Source organism: Oncorhynchus tshawytscha, linkage group LG33 (assembly GCF_018296145.1).
Source record: "Oncorhynchus tshawytscha isolate Ot180627B linkage group LG33, Otsh_v2.0, whole genome shotgun sequence".
Classification (NCBI taxonomy): Eukaryota; Metazoa; Chordata; class Actinopteri; order Salmoniformes; family Salmonidae; genus Oncorhynchus; species Oncorhynchus tshawytscha.
The window spans coordinates 49603747-49616681 of NC_056461.1; positions in this window are offsets into that span (position 1 = coordinate 49603747).

Consider the following 12935-nt stretch of genomic DNA (forward strand, 5'->3'; position numbering starts at 1 on the left):
CGCCGCCCTATGGGATTCCCAATCACGGCCGGATGTGTTACAGCCTGGATTCGAACCAGGGACTGTAGTGACACCTCTTGCACTGAAATGCAGTGTCTTAGACCGCTGTGCCACTCGGGACAAATCGTCTGTCCTGGGTTACAACACTCGCTACTGAGCTCCAAACTGGAAGCAACATCAGCACAAAAAAAAACAAGTCGGGAGCTTTATGAAGTGGGTTTCCGTGGCCGAGCAGCCGCACACAAGGCGAAGATCACCATGCGCAATGCCAAGCGTCGGCTGTAGTGGTGTAAAATCCACATTGGACTCTGGAAACGTGTTGTTTGGAGTGATGAATCACGCTTCACCATCTGGCAGTCCGATGCATACAATGACATTCCAAATGATTCTGTGCTTCCAAATGTTTGGGGAAGGCCCTTTCCTGTTTCAGCATGACAATGCCCCCATGCGCAATGCGAGGTCCATACAGAAATGGTTCGTCGAGATCGGTGACCTCAATCCCATCGAACACCTTCGGGATGAATTGAATTTTTATACACTGCGAGTCAGGCCTAATCGACCGACCTCACAAATGCTCTTATGTTTGAATGGAAGTAAGTCCACGCAGCAATGTTCCAACATCTAGTGGAAAGCCTTCCTAGAAGAGAGGAGGCTGTTATAGCAGCAATGTTCCAACATCTAGTGGAAAGCCTTCCCAGAAGAGTGGAGGCTGTTATAGCAGCAATGTTCCAACATCTAGTGGAAAGCCTTCCTAGAAGAGAGGAGGCTGTTATAGCAGCAATGTTCCAACATCTAGTGGAAAGCCTTCCCAGAAGAGTGGAGGCTGTTATAGCAGCAAAGGAGGGACCAAGTCCATATTAATGCCCATGATTTTGGAATGAGATGTTCGAAGAGCAATTGTCCACATACTTTTGGTCATGTAGGGTACCTTTCTCCACTTCTCCCCTCCATGCCTCTCAAATCTCTTTCTCCCTCTCTTTCTGTCTCCCCTTCTCTCTCCTTCTCCCTCGCTCTCCTTCTTTATCTCGCTCTCCTTCTCTCTCCATCTCTCTCCTTCTCCATTTCCCTCTCCACCTTTCTCTACCTCTGCTCTCTCCACCTCTTGCCTTCTTTCAATCTCTCTTCTTCTCTCTCCTTTTCTCCACCTCTCCATCTCTCCTTCTCTCTCCTTTTCTCAGTCTCTATCCTTCTCTCCCTCTCTTCTTCTCTCTAATTTTCTCAGTCTCTATCCTTCTCTCCATCTCTTCTTCTCTCTCATTTTCTCAGTCTCTATCCTTCTCTCCATCTCTTCTTCTCTCTCATTTTCTCAGTCTTTATCCTTCTCTTCTTCTCTCTCATTTTCTCAGTCTCTATCCTTCTCTCCATCTCTTCTTCTCTCTCATTTTCTCAGTCTCTATCCTTCTCTCCATCTCTTCTTCTCTCTCCTTTTCTCAGTCTCTATCCTTCTCTCAATCTCTTCTTCTCTCTCATTTTCTCAGTCTCTATCCTTCTCTCCATCTCTTCTTCTCTCTCATTTTCTCAGTCTCTATCCTTCTCTTCTTCTCTCTCATTTTCTCAGTCTCTATCCTTCTCTCCATCTCTTCTTCTCTCTCCTTTTCTCAGTCTCTATCCTTCTCTCAATCTCTTCTCTCTCATTTTCTCAGTCTCTATCCTTCTCTCCATCTCTCCTTCTTTCTCCTTTTCTGTCTCTATCCTTCTCTTCTTCTCTCTCCTTTTCCCAGTCTCTATCCTTCTCTCATCTCTTCTCTCTCTTTTTCTCAGTCTCTATCCATCTCTTCTTCTCTCTCCTTTTCTCAGTCTCTATCCTTCTCGCCATCTCTTCTTCTCTCTCAATCTCTCTGCTCCATCACTGTTTGTTTTAATTAATTAGTAAAAATGTCGAAAAAAAATCATAATTCCATTGTGTATAGGCCAGTGAAACAAAAGCTTAATTTAATTCATTTTTTAAATTCAGGCTGTAACACAACAAAATGTGACTTCCACTGCTGGCTTTCCTCTGAAGCTAAGCAGGGTCGGTCCTTATGTGGGATGTATAGCCAGCATCCACCCTTCATCCCACTGCTGGCTTGCATCTGAAGCTAAGCAGGGTCGGTCCTTATGTGGGAGACCAGACGCTGCTGGAAGTGGTGTTGGAGGGTCAGAAGGAAGAACTCTTTCCTATAGTCAAAAAATAATCACCAATACCCAAAGGCAGTGGACATTTCTATGTGTAGGATGGGACGTTAAACAGGTGTCCTGATTATCTGTGGCCACTAAAGACCCCATGACACTTATCGTAAGAGTAGGGGTGTTTACCCCGGTGTCCTGGCTAAAATCCCAGTCATACCATCAAGGCAAGTGAATCATTCCAAGCTTCAAATTGTCTCATTCATCCCCTGTGACTATTCCCCAGGTCGTTGCAGTAAATGAGAATGTGTTCTCAGTCAGTTTACCTGGTAAAATATATAAATCAAATTGTCTCATTCATCCCCTGTGACTATTCCCCAGGTCGTTGCAGTAAATGAGAATGTGTTCTCAGTCAGTTTACCTGGTAAAATATATAAATCAAATTGTCACATGTGCCCGAAAACAACAAATGTAGACTTTACAGTGAAAAGCCCTGTCACATGACATTACATGGCTCTATACAGGAAGTACCAGGTAATAACATGGCTATATACAGGAAGTACCAGGTAATAACATGGCTATATACAGGAAGTACCAGGTAATAACATGGTTATATACAGGAAGTACCAGGTAATAACATGGCTATATACAGGAAGTACCAGGTAATAACATGGCTATATACAGGAAGTACCAGGTAATAACATGGCTATATACAGGAAGTACCAGGTAATAACATGGCTCTATACAGGAAGTACCAGGTAATAACATGGCTCTATACAGGAAGTACCAGGTAATAACATGGTTATATACAGGAAGTACCAGGTAATAACATGGCTATATACAGGAAGTACCAGGTAATAACATGGCTCTATACAGGAAGTACCAGGTAATAACATGGCTATATACAGGAAGTACCAGGTAATAACATGGTTATATACAGGAAGTACCAGGTAATAACATGGCTATATACAGGAAGTACCAGGTAATAACATGGCTATATACAGGAAGTACCAGGTAATAACATGGCTATATACAGGAAGTACCAGGTAATAACATGGCTCTATACAGGAAGTACCAGGTAATAACATGGCTATATACAGGAAGTACCAGGTAATAACATGGTTATATACAGGAAGTACCAGGTAATAACATGGCTATATACAGGAAGTACCAGGTAATAACATGGCTATATACAGGAAGTACCAGGTAATAACATGGCTATATACAGGAAGTACCAGGTAATAACATGGCTCTATACAGGAAGTACCAGGTAATAACATGGCTCTATACAGGAAGTACCAGGTAATAACATGGCTATATACAGGAAGTACCAGGTAATAACATGGTTATATACAGGAAGTACCAGGTAATAACATGGTTATATACAGGAAGTACCAGGTAATAACATGGCTATATACAGGAAGTACCAGGTAATAACATGGTTATATACAGGAAGTACCAGGTAATAATATGGTTATATACAGGGAGTACCAGGTAATAACATGGTTATATACAGGAAGTACCAGGTAATAACATGGTTATATACAGGAAGTACCAGGTAATAACATGGTTATATACAGGAAGTACCAGGTAATAACATGGCTATATACAGGAAGTACCAGGTCATAACATGGTTATATACAGGAAGTACCAGGTAATAACATGGTTATATACAGGAAGTACCAGGTAATAACATGGCTATATACAGGAAGTACCAGGTAATAACATGGTTATATACAGGAAGTACCAGGTAATAACATGGTTATATACAGGAAGTACCAGGTAATAACATGGTTATATACAGGAAGTACCAGGTAATAACATGGCTATATACAGGAAGTACCAGGTCATAACATGGTTATATACAGGAAGTACCAGGTAATAAAATGGTTATATACAGGAAGTACCAGGTAATAACATGGTTATATACAGGAAGTACCAGGTAATAACATGGCTATATACAGGAAGTACCAGGTAATAACATGGTTATATACATGAAGTACCAGGTAATACCATGGTTATATACAGGAAGTACCAGGTAATAACATGGTTATATACAGGAAGTACCAGGTAATAACATGGTTATATACAGGACGTACCAGGTAATAACATGGCTATATACAGGAAGTACCAGGTAATAACATGGTTATATACAGGAAGTACCAGGTAATAACATGGTTATATACAGGAAGTACCAGGTAATAACATGGCTATATACAGGGGGTACCAGGTAATAGCATGTCTATATACAGGGGGTACCAGGTAATAACATGGTTATATACAGGAAGTACCAGGTAATAACATGGTTATATACAGGGAGTATCAGTACCAAGTCAATGTCCAGGGGTACTAGGAAGTTGAGGTTACCTACCCTTACCACCTGGGGGCGGCCCATCAGGATGTCCAGGATCCAGTTGCAGAGGGAGGTGTTCAGTCCCAGATTCCTTAGCTTAGTGATGTGCTTGGAGGGCACTATGGTGTTGAACACTGAGTAATAGTCTAGGAACTGAATTCTCACCTAGATGTTCCTTTTGTCCAGGTCGGCAAGAGCAGTGTGGAGATTACATCGTCTGTGGATCTGTTGGTGCAGTATGTGAATTGAAGTGGGTCTAGGGTTTCTGGGAGAATGGTGTTGATGTGAGCCATGACCAGCCTTTCAAAGCATTTCATGGCTCCAGACGTGAGTGCTACGGGTCGCTAGTCATTTATGCAGGTTACCTTGGTGTTGTTGGTCTGTTTGAAACATGTTGGTATTACAGACTCGGACAGGGAGAGGTTGAAAATACTGCCAGTTGGTCAGCGCATGCTCGGAGTTCACGGAGTGCTGCTGGTAATCCATCTGGCCCTGTTGCCTTGTGAATGTTGACCTGTTTATAGGTCTTACACTTGCCTGCTCTGATTCCTGGTAATCTTTCTGGCTCTGCGGCCTTGTGAATGTTAACCTGTAAACTTCGAAGATAGTCATACCATGGATCATTCAGCTATTTGATTTTGAATTTTAGGACCCTTCAAAAAATATATATATTTAAATGATTTCATAACGTATAGAATTTGACCTTTACTTTTTGTAGAAACACATTGAATAACATCCAGAAATGGCAAAACAAACAGGAGATATAAGAAAGCACAGGAATAGACAGTACAAGCAAACATGAAGCCAATCAGAGGAATCAGCTGGGAGAGAGAAACATGTAGGTGTATACAACAACTGTGTCATTTATTTCTGTAGAGGAAAATGTATAACTTTATCACTGGAGAAACTTGAGAGATTCTAGTCCAACAAGAGACTCAACAAGCAATTCCAATCCTTCTATACTTCGCTGTTGAAGATTCAGGCAGAGAATGGAAAACGGCTACAGGAAGCAATCTTATTTTGAGCTAAAGTTGAGTGTCATCTGTGGATGACCGATGAGCGATATAAACAACAAAGTTAAATCACTAGAGAACGCCTTTACTTTGGGCCTGTTCAATGCGAAATGTTAAAAAAACAATAAAACAATAACGTTTTTTTATTTAATTGTTCAAGAACCAGATGATGCGTTTTGTATTGGAAACATGTTGTTGTGATAATGTCAGGCCGTATTACCAAGACTCAGGATATGACCCAGACACAGGAGGCTTGGTTCTCACAATATTTATTATCACAAAGGGTCAGGCACAAGGGCAGATCAACGGCAGGCAGAGGTTCGTAATCCAAGGCAGAGTCAACAAGGTACAGAACGGCAGGCAGGGTCAGGGCAGGCAAAAAGAGAGTAGAAAACAAAGAGAGACGGTAACTCACGGAAAACACGCTGGGACGATTTGACGAGATTTTAATTTTAATAAATTATGTGGAACTCAACATCGCCTTGGTCCGTCTCTACAAACGAACGTAACAGAATATCCCATCGAACCAGGACCAAGCAGCGTGCTCAAAGAGGGAAGGAACGTAGCAGAATATCCCATCGAACCAGGACCAAGCAGCGTGCTCAAAGAGGGAAGGAACGTAGCAGAATATCCCATCGAACCAGGACCAAGCAGTGTGCTCAAAGAGGGAAGGAGCGTAGCAGAATATCCCATCGAACCAGGACCAAGCAGTGTGCTCAAAGAGGGAAGGAGCGTAGCAGAATATCCCATCGAACCAGGACCAAGCAGCGTGCTCAAAGAGGGAAGGAACGTAGCAGAATATCCCATCGAACCAGGACCAAGCAGCGTGGTTAGAGTGGGGGGTGCAGGTAGCCTAGTGGTTAGAGTGGAGGGCGGCAGGTAGCCTAGTGGTTAGAGTGGAGGGGCGGCAGGTAGCCTAGTGGTTAGAGTGGAGGGGCGGCAGGTAGCCTAGTGGTTAGAGTGGTGGGGCGGCAGGTAGCCTAGTGGTTAGAGTGGAGGGGCGGCAGGTAGCCTAGTGGTTAGAGTGGAGGGGCGGCAGGTAGCCTAGTGGTTAGAGTGGAGGGCGGCAGGTAGCCTAGTGGTTAGAGTGGAGGGGTGGCAGGTAGCCTAGTGGTTAGAGTGGAGGGGCGGCAGGTAGCCTAGTGGTTAGAGTGGGGGATGGCAGGTAGCCTAGTGGTTAGAGTGGAGGGGCGGCAGGTAGCCTAGTGGTTAGAGTGGAGGGGCGGCAGGTAGCCTAGTGGTTAGAGTGGAGGGGCGGCAGGTAGCCTAGTGGTTAGAGTGGAGGGGAGGCAGGTAGCCTAGTGGTTAGACTGGAGGGGCGGCAGGTAGCCTAGTGGTTAGAGTGGAGGGGCGGCAGGTAGCCTAGTGGTTAGAGTGGAGGGGCGGCAGGTAGCCTAGTGGTTAGAGTGGGGGTGCAGGTAGCCTAGTGGTTAGAGTGGGGGGTGCAGGTAGCCTAGTGGTTAGAGTGTAGAGGAGGCAGGTAGCCTAGTGGTTAGAGTGGAGGGGCGGCAGGTAGCCTAGTGGTTAGAGTGGGGGGATGGCAGGTAGCCTAGTGGTTAGAGTGGAGGGGCAGGTAGCCTAGTGGTTAGAGTGGAGGGGCGGCAGGTAGCCTAGTGGTTAGAGTGGAAGGGCGGCAGGTAGCCTAGTGGTTAGAGTGGAGGGGCGGCAGGTAGCCTAGTGGTTAGAGTGGAGGGGCGGCAGGTAGCCTAGTGGTTAGAGTGGAGGGGCGGCAGGTAGCCTAGTGGTTAGAGTGGCGGGCGGCAGGTAGCCTACTGGTTAGAGTGGGGGATGGCAGGTAGCCTAGTGGTTAGAGTGGAGGGGCGGCAGGTAGCCTAGTGGTTAGAGTGGGGGGCGCAGGTAGCCTAGTAGTTAGAGTGGGGGCGGCAGGTAGCCTAGTGGTTAGAGTGGGGGCGGCAGGTAGCCTAGTGGTTAGAGTGGGGGCGGCAGGTAGCCTAGTGGTTAGAGTGGGGGGCGGCAGGTAGCCTAGTGGTTAGAGTGGGGGCGGCAGGTAGCCTAGTGGTTAGAGTGGGGGCGGCAGGTAGCCTAGTAGTTAGAGTGGGGGCGGCAGGTAGCCTAGTGGTTAGAGCGTTGGGCCAGTAACCGAAATGTTGCTGGATTGAATCCCGGGTTGACAAGGTAAAAATCTGTCGTTCTGCCCCTGAACAAGGCAGTTAACCCAGTGGGCTGTCAGTGTAAATAATAATTTGGTCTTAACTGGCTTGTTAAATAACTTTTTAACATTTGGATTAATGGATCCATCAGTCCTGGAAGGAATCCTACTGAAGACATATCAGGTAATACAGTGTTCCATTAAGTGGAATAAACACTTAAACAAACACTTAAACAAACAATCCCAGAGTGTCACGCCCTGACCTTAGAGATCCTTTTTATTCTCTATGTTTGGTTAGGTCAGGGTGTGACTCGGTGGGAAAGTCTATGTTTTCTATTTCTTTGTGTTTGGCCGAGTGGTATGGTTCCCAATCAGAGGCAGCTGTCTATCGTTGTCTATGATTGGGGATCATAAGTTGCCATTTTCCATTTGGGTTTTATAGGATCTTGTTTTCTGTTTAGTGTCTGTACCTGACAGAACTGTGCGCTTTCGTTTTCGCGTTGTTGTTTTGTTTAAGTGGTTTTTGAATAAAAGGAATCATGAACACTTACGACGCTGCGCTTTGGTCCACTCCTTTCGACGAGAGCCATTACACAGAGCCCCTTTCTGGTTATCTTATCATTTTAACCTGCTGCATCAATTTAGTCAAAATATAAAACATATTATTTAACAAATCTGTTAGAACCTTTAAAAAGTTGGTGCTGGTTTATCAGCTTAATATTTGGTACTAAAGCCTTTACTTGGATCTACCTTCATTTTAAAGGTAGAACATTTTGAACTGCCTCCTACTCTGTCCCAGATGCTAATATATGTTTGAATGATGTCTGTGAGTATAACAGACCTCACATGGCAGGCAAAAACCTGAGAAAAATCCAACCAGGAAGTGGGACATCTGGGGTTTGTAGTTTTTCAAAGCCTGGCCTACCGAGTACACATTGAGATATGGATGAGGTTGCACTTCCTTGGGCTTCCACTAGATGTCAACCGTCTTTTGAAACTTGAATGAGGATTCTACTATAAAGGAGGGGCTCATGAGACCTGTTTGAGTCAGTGGTCTGGCATAGTGCCTCGGTCTCATGATGTGTGCTCCCGACAGAGTTACCTCTCGTTCCAGTGCCTTTCTGAAGACAAAGGAATTCTCCGGTTGGAACATTATTGATGTTTTATGTTAATTTTACGATTGATTCCATACATCGTTTGACATGTTTCTAAAGGACTGTAACGGAACTTTTCGAGTTTTTGTCTGGATGAAATGCTCGCGCCTCATGAAGATGGATTACTGGACTGAACACGCTAACAACAAGTGGCTATTTGGACATAAATGATGGAACTTTATGGAACAAATCAGTCATTTATTGTCGAACTGGGATTCCTGGGAGTGCCTTCTGATGAAGATCATCAAAGGTAAGTGACAATTTATGGTGTTGTTTCTAAATTTGTTGATTCCAAAATGGCAGCTATTCCAAAATGAGCACCGTTCTCAGATTATTTCCGTAAAGTTTTTAAAATCTGACACAGCGGATGCATTAACTTCTTGCGTCGAGCCATCCCGGATCCGGGATCGTGAATACAGCCTCAAGCTCATTACCATAACGCAACGTTAACTATTCATGAAAATCGCAAATGAAATGAAATTAATATGCTAGCTCTCAAGCTTAGCCTTTTGTTAACAACACTGTCATCTCAGATTTTCAAAATATGCTTCTCAACCATTGCAAAATAAGCATTTGTGTAACAGCTAGCGCGGCTAGCGTAGCATTTAGCGTTAGCATCAGCAGACAACATTTTCACAAAAACCAGAAAATCATTCAAATAAAATCATTACCTTTGAAGAACTTCAGATGTTTTCAATGAGGAGACTCTCAGTTAGATAGCAAATGCTGTTTTTCCTGAAAGATTATTTGTTTAGGAGAAATTGCTCCGTTTGGTGCGTCACGTTTGGCTACCGAAAAACCCCCGAAAATTCAGTCTTCAAAACGCCTAACTTTTTTCCAAATAAACTCCATAATATCGACTGAAACATGGTAAACGTTGTTTAGAATCAATCCTCAAGGTGTTTTTCACATATCTCTTCATGATATATCGTTCGTTGAAAGCCTCCTCTCTCCTCTCAATCACTGGATGACTGCGTGCAGCTTGTAGATTACGCACCAAATTAGACAAAGGACACCGGGCGGACACCTGGTAAATGTAGTCTCTTATGGCCAATCTTCCAATGATATACCTACAAATACGTCACAATGCTGCAGACACCTTGGAGAAACGATAGAAAGGGCAGGCTCATTCCCGGCACATTCACAGCCATATAAGGAGACAATGGAAAACAGAGCTTCAAAAATTCTGCCCATTTCCTGGTTGAAGTTTCATCTTGGTTTCGCCTGTAGCATGAGTTCTGTGGCACTCACAGATAATATCTTTGCAGTTTTGGAACCCTTAGAGTGTTTTCTTTCCAAAGCTGCCAATTATATGCATAGTCGAGCATCTTTTCGTGACAAAATATTGCGCTTAAAATGGGCATGTTTTTTTATCCATAAATTAAAAGAGCGCCCCCTATATCCAAGAAGTTAAGGAGAAGTCTATCTTTAATTCTGTGAATAACACTTGTATCTTTTATCAATGTTTATTATGAGTATTTCTACTTAAATCACCAGATGTTTTGGAATCAAAACATTACTGCACATAAAGCGCCAATGTAAACTGAGATTTTTGGATATTAAAATGCACATTATCGAACAAAACATACATGTATTGTGTAACATGATGTCCTATGAGTGTCATCTGATGAAGATCATCAAAGGATAGTGATTCATTTTATCTATATTTCTGCTTTTTGTGACTTCTATCTTTGGCTGGAAAAATGTCTGTGTGTTTTTTCGACTTGGTGGTGATCTAACATAATCATATGTTGTGCTTTAGCTGTAAAGCATTTTTGAATTCGGACACGATGGGTAGATTAACAAGATGTTTATCTTTCATTTGCTGTATTGGACTTGTTAATGTGTGAAAGTTACATATTTCGAAAAAATATGTTTTGAATTTCGTGCGCTGCCTTTTCAGCTGAATGTTGTCGAGGTGTTCCGCTAGCGGTACCCCTGCGCTAGAAAGGTTAATCAGTCCAAACTTCACTAGTCATAGGTGTCCCGTTTCCAGAACCCCACACCCTGGGCTTTTAGTTAGTCACTAGTCGTAGTGAGAGAACCCCACATGATGGCAGGTCCATATAGATTCACAGCAGCCCCCCGTTAGGACCCCGTGATTTCTTTATCGATTGTTGTCAAGAAACATTAGTCTCAACCTTACCTCTATTTGTTTTAAATGACGCATCCATTCCTCTGGCCCTCCCAGTCAGACGGGGATCCGATCTGCTCCGTCTAGCTGGCTTCCCCAGCTGCATCTAATGCAACTCCCGTGCACGGTTAACCTGGATTTCTCCGGGAAAAATCAGGAACAATCAGCAAAATGAAGATTATCATCCCATCCTCGTCGCCAAAAATGTTGTGGAAATGTTAACCAAGTGAGAGACTTTCTTTTTCCCCCCAAAACAATCAAATGTTCCTGTCTTTGACTCGACCTCCCTGCCTTTCCTGTCTCTCCCCAGCTGAACTATCTGTTCAATTAAAACACACAACACAGGCCTGACTTCACCATCATCATCATCATCAACAACAACATGTATGTGTCACATCTATTTAATCATCGATAGTTACTCAACAGACTTATAAATAGTTGGTAAGTCATTACAACAAAGAGACATTAATCAACACGAATAACAGCAACCAATAACTAATTAGCTAAGTTAAGTTTATACATAAATACACTGAGTAATGCTGTTTTCAAGTCAACTGCTATATTGCCTCATGTTAATGAATCTGTCTGTATTGTAAAGTGTTACCTAACAATTCCTAAGTATTATTCAGTTGCAGAAAAATAGTGAATATACTGTATATTATATATATATACTGTATATTATATATACTGTATATTATATATATATACTGTATATTATATATATATTACTGTACATTATATTATATATATATACTGTATATTATATATATATATACTGTATATTATATATATATACTTTATATTATATATATATACTGTATATTATATATATATATATATATATATATATATATATACTGTATATTATATATATATACTGTATATTATATATATACTGTATATTATATATATATACTGTATATTATATATATATACTGTATATTATATATATATACTGTATATTATATATATATATATATATATATATATATACTGTATATTATATATATACTGTATATTATATATATATACTGTATATTATATATATACTGTATATTATATATATATACTGTATATTATATATACTGTATATTATATATATACTGTATATTATATATATATACTGTATATTATATATACTGTATATTATATATATACTGTATATTATATATATATACTGTATATTATATATACTGTATATTATATATATACTTTATATTATATATACTGTATATTATATATATACTTTATATTATATATATATACTGTATATTATATATATACTTTATATTATATATATATACTTTATATTATATATATATACTGTATATTATATATATATACTGTATATTATATATATATACTGTATATTTACAATCAAACTCATATTGACAGACAGAAGACAAACATACAGTACATGTAGAATGGCAGGTCTGTAGTAAAATATATAACATATATATATAATAATATATAACATACAACTGCAAATGAACAGAGAATCCACACTTCTTATTGTTGAGACTGTGAAGATACAGGCTGTGACTGCAGCTATTCAATAGCCTGTGTCTGTCTGTCTGTCTCTTTCTCTGTGTGTCTGTCTGTCTCTCTGTCTGTCTCTGTGTGTCTGTCTGTCTGTCTCTGTCTCTGTGTGTCTGTCTCTCTGTCTGTCTCTGTGTGTCTGTCTATCTCTCTGTCTGTCTCTGTGTGTCTGTCTATCTCTTTGTCTCTGTGTGTCTGTCTCTCTGTCTGTCTCTGTGTGTCTGTCTATCTCTCCGTCTCTGTGTGTCTGTCTGTCTCTCTCTCTGTCTGTCTGTCTCTCTCTTCATCTCTGTTTGTCTGTTTATCTCTTCGTCTCTGTGTCTGTCTATCTCTTCGTGTCTGCCTATCTCTTCGTCTCTGTAGCTGTCTGTCTCTCTCTCCGTCTCTGTGTGTCTGTCTGTCTGTATGTCTGTCTGTCTCTCTCTCTCTTCGTCCTCTGTGTGTCTTTCTGTCTCTCTTCGTCCCAGTCTCTGTCTGTCTGTCTATCTCTTCGTCTCTGTGTGTCTGTCTGTCTTTCTCTTCGTCT